This window comes from Leuciscus leuciscus (genome assembly GCF_965113295.1).
Source record: "Leuciscus leuciscus genome assembly, chromosome: 11".
NCBI classification, from domain to species: Eukaryota; Metazoa; Chordata; class Actinopteri; order Cypriniformes; family Leuciscidae; genus Leuciscus; species Leuciscus leuciscus.
In genome coordinates, this window is record NC_138735.1 from 14,995,270 (window position 1) to 15,007,251 (window position 11,982).

Below are 11,982 nucleotides of genomic sequence, written 5' to 3' on the forward strand. Positions count from 1 at the left end.
AGAACTCTGTCTCGTATTCTGTCCAAACACACCGCGTCATCTACGTCAGGTGACCTGTAAATGCGCAAAAACTGTTTCCATTGCAGTTTTGCGAAATATTTCTTTTTCGAATTGCCTGAAAAACCACCTCATGCGAGCGTAAAAACTTTTTTGCGATAAATGCGAGTTTTTGCGAAATTGACGTGTTTCCATTGGGCGTATTTTCAATTCGCGCAATTTGAAGGGTAATGGAAACGTGGCTAGTGATGTCTTGGCAAGCATTACTTAAGACAAGAATAGAATAATAATAGTGGATGAGCACACAAAACAGAGCCTTCACTTTTTAGATCTCAGACATAAACAACAACGACATATGCTTTTGACATGACTAAAAAATAAGCCACAAGTCAGAGAGGTTGTATGAATTGATTAGATCTTCTCTTTGCACACAAAAAAAAAAAAAAAAACACACACAAGCACACCGGCATAAAACATAAAGCTTTTATCTCCAGCAAGCTCTCATTTACTGCAGGAGTCAGATACGGAATAAATCACAGTCTGCAGTGTTATTGCACTATACGAGATTTTGAGACACAAACCTAAAGATGTCAAAACTAAATCTCAAGACAAAAATACCTGCTTTGAGACAAAACCACAGATTTATTGTAGACTGTTCGAATAAAAACAACGCCTTTACTAAAATGAGTGTGTCTAGATATGAGTTTTATAGGTCATGTACTATTAAACAAAAATTGCATGTGATTTATTATATAAGGGAAACATTAATTGAGGTCACCATACCTGATGTTACATTCTGAAAGGCTTAAACGTAATTAAGATGCACCAGGCAGCACAAAAACAAATTTAGACTTCGTTATGGTATTTGGGAAATGTCAGAAAGATCTGACCCTTCACCCTTAATATGAGGGCTTATTGATTACTCTACCTAGGAAAGATCATTTAAAATGACAAAGCCTTTGTGGCACAAAGAAAAGAGATTAAAAAAACACAAAGGCAGGAAGACAGCTTGAAAGGAGACCAGTGATGACCTGTAATTTGAACCTTGTCCAGACTATTTACCTGTCACCTTAGGAGGATTCAGTGTCTTTACTTTTCCTTCCTGTCTGCTAGATAAAACAAACATTCACAAGATCAAGATGTTCATGTCCATGTCCGACATAAATTAATTTCACGACAGCTTATGTTAAACAGCTATCTTAGACAGGTTCACTAACTGTCAGATGCATAATGCACACAAAAAGGGCTGAAATCACTACCTGCAATCTGATTTAATCTAATTTAATCACCCTTAAATATCACGTAAAAAGAAAACAAACTGCGCTTGGTCACATGACATATTTACATTTGATGCTGATAGTTAAATATATATATCTCACTCTACGAGACTAATTAAAGGGGTGGTACAATCCCCTTTTTACAAGATGTAAAATAAGTCTGAGTGTGTATGTGAAGTTTAAGCTCAAAATACCCCGCATATATTTTTATATAGCAAGTTCAAGTTGTCACTTTTTGAGGGTGAGCAAAAACGCACCGTTTTTGTGTCTGTCCCTTTAAATGCAAATGAGCCACTGCTTCCGGCACAGAAGGCGGAGCTACAACAGCTTGTGTCCTTTTACCTCACACAGACATGCACTGAAAATTTCAAAACCTTTTGGCCTTATGTTCAAACCGGAGTCAGAAAATGATGGAGAGACTCAAGAAGAAGTGACAAGTAGACAACATCTCTGAATGGTTGATGAATTTATGTAGCTGATGTGTAGTTATCTTCTAGTCATTGATTAGCATATTCTGTCTTGATAATCTATAAATCGTGTTCCCGGGGGTGGGGTTTATGTAAATTTTAGGGTTGGTGATGTCACTAACCCGGGAGGAATGTGGTGTAGTCCTCACCAGCCGTTTGTTGTAGTCCTTAAAAAGCGATTTCTTTAAAAGATAATATCTCCCTTTGCTTTGAACTTTGAGATTCGTAACTTTGCAGATGTTGTTTATGCTCAAACAGCAACATTACACACAAACTACAGTTAAAAAAGTGAAATCATAATCAACCACCCCTTTAAACATTGACATAATAACATAAGATCACATTAAGCTGGCTTGATGTATCAGAGCATTTCTGTCTAAGCAAACCCCCCACTGCTCGACAGATGAGATTCATTTAATCAGAGGTACATCACGACTATTAGCTTTTCCGTCTTTGACATTAAACTCTAGGTTTAACAAGACAAAATGATCAAAAAGTCTAATATGATCTATGAAGCTTGTTATTTGGAGGAAGCATAATTCGCAGAGATGGAGTTTGTCATTTTCTTAAGGTACTTAATGTGCGCGTCCAATTTAATGACATCTTGTCTTAATAGGCTTAAGTTAGTGATCAAGTTAGAGTTGATAAAGTCTTAATACAAAGCTCGTAAGAGCAGGATCTGTTTGAAGAATCTAAAGAGACTGTTTGTTTTTTACTCCATTTTAGTCATTTATAATGACTGAACTGTATTACTGTATTGAAAGGAATGATTCTTTGCTAAAACCTCGGCAGGGAATATGATTAAAATATCATTTGTGAAGTGTAGGTGGAGTCCTAACAGTAAGAACATATCAAAGGCACTCTGTATCACAAAAGGAGCTCGCAGCTGAAAATGACATAATCAACTCAAAATGAAAAAGGTTCTATTATACTCCCCAGGGAAGGGGCCCACATATCATTTTGGGTTTTAAGGATTTTGCTTTCGGTACAAAAAAATTTTTTTAAAGGAAAAAAACGTTTTTTATGCCATCGCATTTTATGGAACTAAACAAGACTGGTGCTCAAGAATAAATCCGTGTTCTAAATCAATTCCAAAAATCTAAAAGACATTTTTTTTTTTTTTTATTGAACATACGTCATGGTCATATTTTTTTTAGGGGGATATGTGCTTGAAAATAATGTCACATTGCACTATTTTCTTCATTTAAAAACAATTTATTATTTCATTAACTCTTTAATTTATATTTATTTCTTTTGATTTTGGAGCGAAATATGACTTGGACATTTTGTGAGATTCAGCCATGAAGAAAAAACATTTTAGTGAACATCACTGATGTACTTCACAAGAAATCTTTGCAACCATTACAAATAACCAAAATCTGCAAAACAACCAATAGAACTTATTCAAAGCAGCGCCATCTTTGATTTTGAACGTGAATGAAAGCGAGGCTGTGAGGGATAGACATATATCGCTTCAGTGGGTTGTACTGTTATTTAATGTGTTTTTTAGATTGTTCTGCAGACGAAACGCTGCAAAAATATCTTTCCAAAAAATGTCAGTAGACAAAATCTCCAGACAATATGAGCTGTGGAAACTTAAAGTGATCTAGGAGTTTTATACAGCTTTCTACAGCGGATGCCATTGAAAACACAGCAAGTCTATCCCTCACAGTCTCGCTTTCATACCTGTCATGGCGCTGCTCGGAATAAGGCCTATTTCTTGCTGTTATTGCCATGCTGACTATGACAACATTGAGGTTTCGTCAAGCTCAGTAGCAACAAGACAATTTCTAAGTAAGGCAATTGCAATTTCAAAGGTGGCTTGTTAGCAAGGGGGCTGGCTTGTTTATCATTAAGTCCATATATAATCCTGCAGCTTGGGTGGAAGTTGCTGGGTTTGGTCACTAATGGTCTAGTCAGTGCCAGACACCTGCCAGCATCACATGACTGCTCTGGGTGGGCTAGTACGCAACAGGGGGTAAAGGCGGGATGCCTTCCCCCCTTCCCAATCTCTCTCGCCCATCGCCCCTCCATCCAGTCAAAGTAAATCCTATTAGCATTGTTCATCTGGCCCACATAGCTAAAACGCTAAAGGATTCTGGGTAAAGAGTTGTGCGTTTCTCTCTAACCGTCTATATCTTTTGATTATTCTCTTTTATGATTTAAAAATCAATCAATTTGTCTGGTTTCATTTGTTGCTATTAAAATGCACATTACATTTGAGTTTCATGGGTTTTATGAAGTTGAATGTTTAATGAATTCATATTTCAGCACTTTGAAGGAGATGCTTAAGGAGCATTTGTTGTATGATATATTAGGGGAGAATCTAAAGGTTTCATAAGTGAACTGAACTCTCCTTCAGAGCATTACATCTCCTTAAGAGGGATTTTATCATCCTTAAATTAGGTAAGGGTGCAAGAAAATTCAACAGAGCCAATCCTGGGATCAAGACTTAAGAAACCCTTCAGGGTGGATTTTGTCAAGTAGTCTACGCTGAACAAACCTCAAGACTGGGATATCATAGCCAGGTCATTAAAAATGCATTCACTATAATGCCAAAAAGCATGCTGAAAATGTTCCAGACACTGTTCCATATGACTATATTTATTAATGCGTTTGAATTAGACATTGGAAATGATCATTTTGCAGCTATCTTTATTTAGTGGCTCTAAAAAAGGTATTTAGACATTGTGGGCAGCCAAGTCACAATTAAAAATGTATGAATGTTGTTGCATTAGATACAAAATAGCAAAAACGCCAAATAGCAAATAGCATTAGAGTTTTTTTTCTCTTGCAATAACCAATTGTTGACACAAGTTCACATTGTGAACATGTTCTACTAACAACTGACAACCAGATTGTCCATTTAATCTCCATTTTGGACAATACATTTTTGGGTACACTTTATTTTAAGGTGATTATGTTACAGTGTAATTACACAATTATGAACTGAGTAATATTAATTAACTACATGTTACTTACTATAGGGTTAGGGGGGGTATTTGCTTGTAAATTTGCATAACTTACTATTGTTTCTATAGAAACTACAAGTGACATGTAACTCTGTCATCTTAAAATAAAGTGTCACTAAATGTTTTGCTTGAAAAGTGTGTCTCTTCTACATTTCTTTAAAACAAAGTCCCCTTGGTTTAATATTTAGTTGATATTCATACATTTTATGCGCCCAAATACTTTTTGGAACCACTACAAACATTATTGCATTGAGTACATTTCATGCTGATGAATAGAACCACCATCCATGCTCATTATTATATTATTAAATCCTTGTTTGAAGTGACTGTTCGGTCTGGAATAAGCAGCAGTGCCAAATAAAGCTGAAGACCTTTGATCAGAGGCAAGCCAAGAAACTCACTCTGACAGCCTGAAGCCATCAACTGATAAAACCCTTGCTATGAAGCCACACAGAAGCTACAAGACTGTATAAAAGAGCCAATCCAGTACATTCTATAGGGTCGGCTTCTTCGGCATCTTAGTAGAATTACAAACGTGAAAATGTATGAGTGTGTGCGCGGATGTGTGTCTTATCGGGATCAGGAAGAGTGGTGGCGGTCATGGAATTCCAGGAATTCCCCCTACACACACTTCACGCTCCATCAGTCCTCCCCTCATCTCTCTCCCTCTTATCTTCCTCATCCATCCCTAGCGCACTCTCTAATCGTTGTAATGGCTGTCCTGTCGCCCGCTGCCCTTCCTTGCAACAGGGACATGGGAAGACCTGTTGTCACTATCAGCATTGCCCTTTGGGTAATTTAAGACACCTGCTATGTCGGTGCATCAAGAAATTCAAGTAGACAGGGCAGGCGCTACTTTGTGCATGGTAAACAGCGTGTTCAATATTTCAGTGTATCAAACTCACCCGAGATGCTAAAGGTGCACAGCGGTTCAAGACACCATCACAAATTAGGTTAAATTAATTGTTTACCCTGAAATATACGTTTTGACATCCTTTACTCACCCTCATGTTGTTTCAAATCTTTATGACTTTCTTTCTTCTGTGGAACACAAAATCATAAGTTTAGCAGAATGTCCAAGCTGCTCTTCTTTATGATGAAAGTAGATGGGAGCCATGGCTTCCAAGCTCCAAAAAGGACCAAAAGTTGATCAAAGTAGCCCATTTTACATTAAAATCTTGTGAAACTTTGTGAAGCTTTGTCTGAAAAACAGACTGAAATTGAAATCGTTATTCACTAAAAATATTGCTTGCATACTTGGTTAACATTTACTTTCGTTATAAGGAAAGAGCTGCTTGGACATTCTAACATTCCCTTTCGTACGGTCACTACGAGTCACGTCAGTGACTGACGAAATTGGACGGAATTGGGGGCTTCTAAGCGAAACCCTTAATTTCGTCAGTCACTGACGTAACATCTCCGTTCCGGAGGGTTACTTACGTAACCGAGACGTTTTCTTTTCTGTTCCACAAAAAAAGTTATACAGACCTACAACTCGGAAGACGTAAGGGTGAATAAACACTTGTGAAAAATTGAATGTGCACTTTTTTTTAAGCTCTTGCATATAATATATAATACAATATATTATATTAATGAAATAAAAGGCCACTTAAGTGTACTTAAAGATGAATTCATCACTTTAAAAAAGTTCACATTGTTATGTAAAAATAAGAGTTTTACTTTAAAGTACATTTTAAATTAATATGTTTTAATCTTTTGTCATACTTCAAGAAACAAACTTATTTTGATTTGTTGTTAACATACTAAAGAACATAAAGTACTTTATTATAATTTTAACTGTAGTCTGTTATTCAATATCATATTTAAAGTTAATATATTTAAAATGTATTAAAGTGCAACATCATCATTACAAATCTGTAATTACAAGTGTTCAAATTTATCAGTAGAAATGACATTTAAGTATATTTTAGTTTACCATAAATGCTTGTCAGTACATTTGGCAGTATAAATAATGAAATTACAAATAAAAATGTACTTAAGACCTATAAGTGTGTCAAAAACACTAATCGTCAGCTAATTGTATTTAATTTAAATCATAATACATTCTCATTTAATCTCAATTAACATGCAATGATGAAGTGTCGAAACCAATACATTCAGTTAGCTCTTAAGTACATTCTTTAAAAGTATATTATTTACATAATCTTTTTAAAAGTATACTGAAATGATAACAGAATTTTACATTTTGGGTGAACTTAAAAAGAAAATCTCCTTCTGTTTGTTATTCCTGACAATGTTCAGCTCGACTGACCGAAACCGAATGTCTACATGGGAAGGAACTCAGGCTGATAGAATCATCAGTGTCTTACAGGAAATGGGAGGAAATGTCCTATCAGACAGTGAGGGACATCTCAACTGCCCCTTTATAACCTCATTTACTGAAGCTCAGAAATATCCTTAGAAGAAACTCATTTCTAAAACTGCTAATGTAGGGTGGCATTTAAACGAGTGCATCAGGAAAATAACACGTTGTTTTTCTTCCGTTGCGCCCGTGTGTCGGGTTTTTCCTGTCTACTGGGTTTTATGAGCATGGAAGTGCGGAGTTCATTCACTGTCCTCAAGATCTAGAGTATTTAGGCATGAGACACATTCCATACCAGGCTGTACCATTCTCTCCTGGGTCATATGGGATTGCAATCGAGACTGGAAATGGTTGAAAGACGGAGAGAAAAGAGAATGGAAACATTGGCCTTTCTTTCTGTATAGTCTCTGATAAGATTGTAAGGCTTCCTGCTTGACCCTGAATTTTTTCCAGATGTTGATTGTTTTTAATTGGTATGGGATGTTTTCCTATTCTGTAACTCTATAAGATTGCAGGAAGCCTGGTTGCTATGATGATATGCGTCCCATTGACACATGAGTGATGTTTGGTGTGGGCAGAGGTGACACCACAGGACAGTTGATATGTTGTTGTCCTGGTCTGGTTACTGTCACTCTGAAATGACCTCGATTCACGAGGATAATGAAGGATCATCCATAATCACACCCAAAAACAAGAGATTAAAATGGCTACTTAGATTCAAATATTATATATTTGTATATTTTTTCAGTTTAAACAAATATATTATAATTTACAATTCAAAAGTTTGGAGTTGGTTAGTATTTTTGAAAAATATTTTTGAAAAAAGTATCTTATGCTCATCAAGGCTGCAGTTATTTAATAAAAAATACAGTAAAAACAGAAATATAATATTGTGACTTTTTAGAAAAAAAATTTGACAACATTTTGAAATCTAATTTATTTCTGTGATGCAAATCTGAATTTTCAGCAGCCATTACTTCAGTCTTCAGCGTCACATGATCCTTCAGAAATCATTCTACTATGCTGATTTGCCGCTCAAGAAACATTCCTTATTATTAGCAATGCTGAAAAAAGTTTTCAAAAAGCATTCTTGCTGAATAAAAGTTATTTCTTTAAAAAAAAATTATCTTACTGACCCCAAACTTTTAAACTGTAATGTAATAAGAATAATATATTATGTATCCAATCTATAAAATAAAATTAATGAAATAAATATTTTTGCATTTTTTTTCCATGCAAACTAAATAAAAATAAACACGACTGTCTGGTAGACACTTAGGTAACTTTTAAAGAATGCCATGTTTAGAGAAAAACTAACACAGATAATGACGCTGCCGTGAAGCAAGTTAACCAACGGAGGGGAAAGGGTGATGTCCTTTGCCCCCAATGAATCAAAGTTCCTCCTCCACTTTTCACGAAACACTCACTGCTTTGCAGCCTCGTATCAGGTGACCCTTCCTGAACAAGTTGTCAGCTACATATGTCAGTGTCTTGCCACTTGACCCAAGACCCGGGTCCCTCCCTATTGGACAAACCAGCGAGGTATTGTCCCGGAGAACAAAGCATATAGTTGGGGGTGTTCTGTTAAGGACTTTGACTAACATTCCTTTCACAATGCTCTCTGGCGACCAACTTTTAATGACCCTGCACTTCTAAACATTTACTGTTCTGTGGGACCGGCAACACACACACACACACACACAAATGGAGCATCTTTATGGAGAGGACCCCTTCTAACGGCCTCAAGCTTTAAGAGAGTTGCCTCATTATTTAGAACTGAATATTAATGAATGAGCCCCAGGGTAAAGGAAACATTCACTCTGTTCTTTAGCCTTTCTACAGACGTTCCTGTAATACGTAGTCAATGTCCCGAGGTCATAGGTTGAATTCCCAGGGAGAAAACAAATAGTAGGCCTACCCATAAGATTTATACTCTATCTTGACTCTTGAATCTAAATTATTTAGTATAAAAGCATCTATCAAATGAATACATTTAATACAAGTTATGTTCCTAAACCACTTGAGATTCCAAAATGGACTTTTGCTTGCCAAAAAAATGAAACAAAGAAAGAAGAGGATGCTGAAATGAAGATGTTTGACTCTGATAGCAAAATGGCTGAAGTGATAAGCATATCCAATATATGTTGATTAAATGAATGGTGGAGAATGAATGCTTGCTTCCTTCCTTTAGTAATTTATCCAAACAATACATTAAGTTTGTCATTAAGGGACCATTTATCTCTAGATCTATCACAATCTATGAGCAGGTGCAGCCATGTGAGTTACTAAGGCAAATGTTCCAGAGGAAGGGTGAGAAAAGCTCTGATGTCTCTTACCTTATAAGAATATGATGGAAAACGATCAAATACGCCTGTAGAAGAACATGTTTATCTGCGTTATATCCTCAGAATCCTCCTGACTATGAAACACACAATGATCTTTCACGGGTGGTGATACCGTAAAGCTTCCCTAACTCTCCTTCAGCGGCAGCTCACAATAAATAAAGGCTGATACCCCCAGTGTGTGTGTGAGTGTGTGTTCTGTCGAGAGAGAGAGAGAGAGAGAGAGAGAGAGAGAGAGAGAGAGAGAGAGAGAGAGAGAGAGAGAGATACGTAGACTATGATTAGCAAGCCGTTACTCTATGACTAAGGTTAGGGATCGATTGTTGTTCAGTTCTATTTAGAAATTAACGGAACAAATTGATTCTCGTGACGTTCGGGTCCATTTTTTTTTCTCTTATGCGGACAGAAAACCGAACTAAAATAGTCTGGCAGTGTTTCCTACACTTCTGTTCAGCACATCACCGCTACTGAACAGCACAGCGCCACTAGAAGTCCGAATTTCAAATGAATGAATCTCTTGAGTCGGAACTTTTTAGTGTTTTGAAAAAAGTAATAGTCCAATTCGAATGATTCGGAGCGAATACCTCTTCTTTTCAGTAAAGAAATTCCATTTATGAATCCGTCGGAGAACTGAATTCTATAGCCTAGCCTACTTAAAAGGATATAGTTTACCCCCCCCCCCCCCCCCCCCCCAAAAAATAAAATGTTGTCATCATTTAGCCTACTCACCCTCATGTTGTTCCAAACCTATATAAGTTTCTCTCTTCTGTTTAAATTAAAAGAAGATATTTTAGAAGCCTACCAAAATTCTAAAAAACAAAAAATTGTTCAACAGAAGAAAGAAACAACTTGAGGGTAAGTGATGACAACATTTTGGGGTGAACTATCCCTTTAAGGCTTACAGCAATTTGTGAGAAACTTTTGGTTAACGTGTAAGCTTGTAGGCTACACATTTTGAGTTTTGTTATTATAAAATGAAATTTGTTTAGTATTTTATTTAAATAATCGTGAGAGCCTATTTTAAAGAATTGCATTAAAAGAAAAAGAAAAAAGTAATTTTTTTTGTTTGTTTGTTTTTTGTAAACGCACCTTTTGCAATAAAATAACTAATCAATACCGATCGTTTTATGTTGAAATTTTTAATTATTCCATCATTAGAGGCTACTGCTACTGCATAAGATTTCCATTTCCTTTCCCCCCCACATATTTCTACCTCCAAAATACGAAAGAATCGTTCATGGAACTGTTAGGGAACCAGAATCGATTCCGTATGATTCTCATCCCTATGACTCTATAGAAATCACATCAGTTAACCAAGAACATTAACAGCATCTCTCATGGCAGTGTAGCCTAAAGCCAAATGAGGAGAACCCAGAAATCATCATCAAAAAAATTAAAATAAATGCAATATTCACAATTGATTTTAAGAGCTTTCATTCATCTTAGAGGCTCCAAAATCGAGTAGATATACCAACGCGTAACGTTGTCATAATGTACGCAAAGAAAATACATGCAATGACAGCAGTAAATAACGAATAAGGAGTTTATGTCTACCTATATGGAGACTAGTCCGAAACCTCCTCCTTCCAGCCGAACCGGCTCATCAAAGCCTCCGCGTCACCGGTCCAAGTGAAACGCGCAACGCGCACATGCTTCCCGCACGGTATCAGACTGTCACATGAGCGGAGCGGTCAGCCCCTCTCCTGCCTCCATCCAGCAGATATCTGAATCCAGTCCAACACCGCCCACCTCCCCACAAAAACATAGGATAGCTTGCTTAGATCATAGACTGGTCATCAGAAACCAAGCAGCAGGTGGAGGTTGAGCGATATCAGACTAATGACGGTGCGTGTCGGTCACCCCGGCTCTAAAACTGTTCCGTAGACTGTATACGGCCACAGAATAACAATGAGCACATATTGCTGCACCAGCAAGCGGGCATTTGGGAAACCGGGCTGAGAGGGTTATTCTTCCTCCAGTGGTTTAACTTGAATGGGGCTAACCTGCTATAGGATGACAGGTCCGACCTGAGGACCACACCAACTTAAGTACAAATCAGGGAATAGAAATAGGAACAGAATATGTACTATTAGAAATTAGTATCTAAGAGAAACGTATAAATAGGAAAAGAAAATTCAAATAGGTGAACAACCAGACAGAAACAGTGTTGGGCAAGATCCGGTCCACATCTGGTAGGCTACATGTGGATTCCACGCATAGGCTCCCAGATGTGGCCCGGATCTGGGCCGACATATTGTCTGGGCAGGCTGCCCTGCGTGGTATTAATGGATTTATACAACGCATAAAATGTCCTTACTACCCTACAGACGTCAGTGAAATAGTAAAATAGACAACTATCATTGACAGCTTTGGGCTCTATAATATAGATCTATTCATGGGTTTCATCAGGTCCCTTTCCACAGGTGTATAAAATCAAGCACCTAGATTATGAATGCAGACTGCATTGTGCTTGGTTAATACACCTGTGGAAAGGGACCGGATGAAATCATAGCCTATCGTGTTCGATAGGTTCATAAATCGGAGTGAATCGTCCGAGCGGTTTCTCGAGGAAGACTCGTCGAACCAAGAATCATAAGACACTTC

The 11,982-nt window shown here is 37.2% G+C and overlaps 1 protein-coding gene across 2 annotated transcripts in view; it reads right to left on the minus strand.

Moving 5' to 3' along the window:
* tmem108 (transmembrane protein 108) overlaps window positions 1–11,213 on the minus strand; it is a 64,524-nt gene extending 53,311 nt beyond the window's left edge. Inside the window, exon 1 of one of the 2 annotated variants that reach the window (XM_082184000.1) lies at window positions 10,933–11,213. The gene's annotated coding sequence lies outside the window, so the exon portion shown is untranslated. Of the gene's footprint in view, window positions 1–9,372; window positions 9,577–10,932 lie in introns of those variants that run through there. The other variant, XM_082184001.1, reaches the window with a different exon arrangement.
* Window positions 11,214–11,982: the final 769 nt, after the last annotated feature.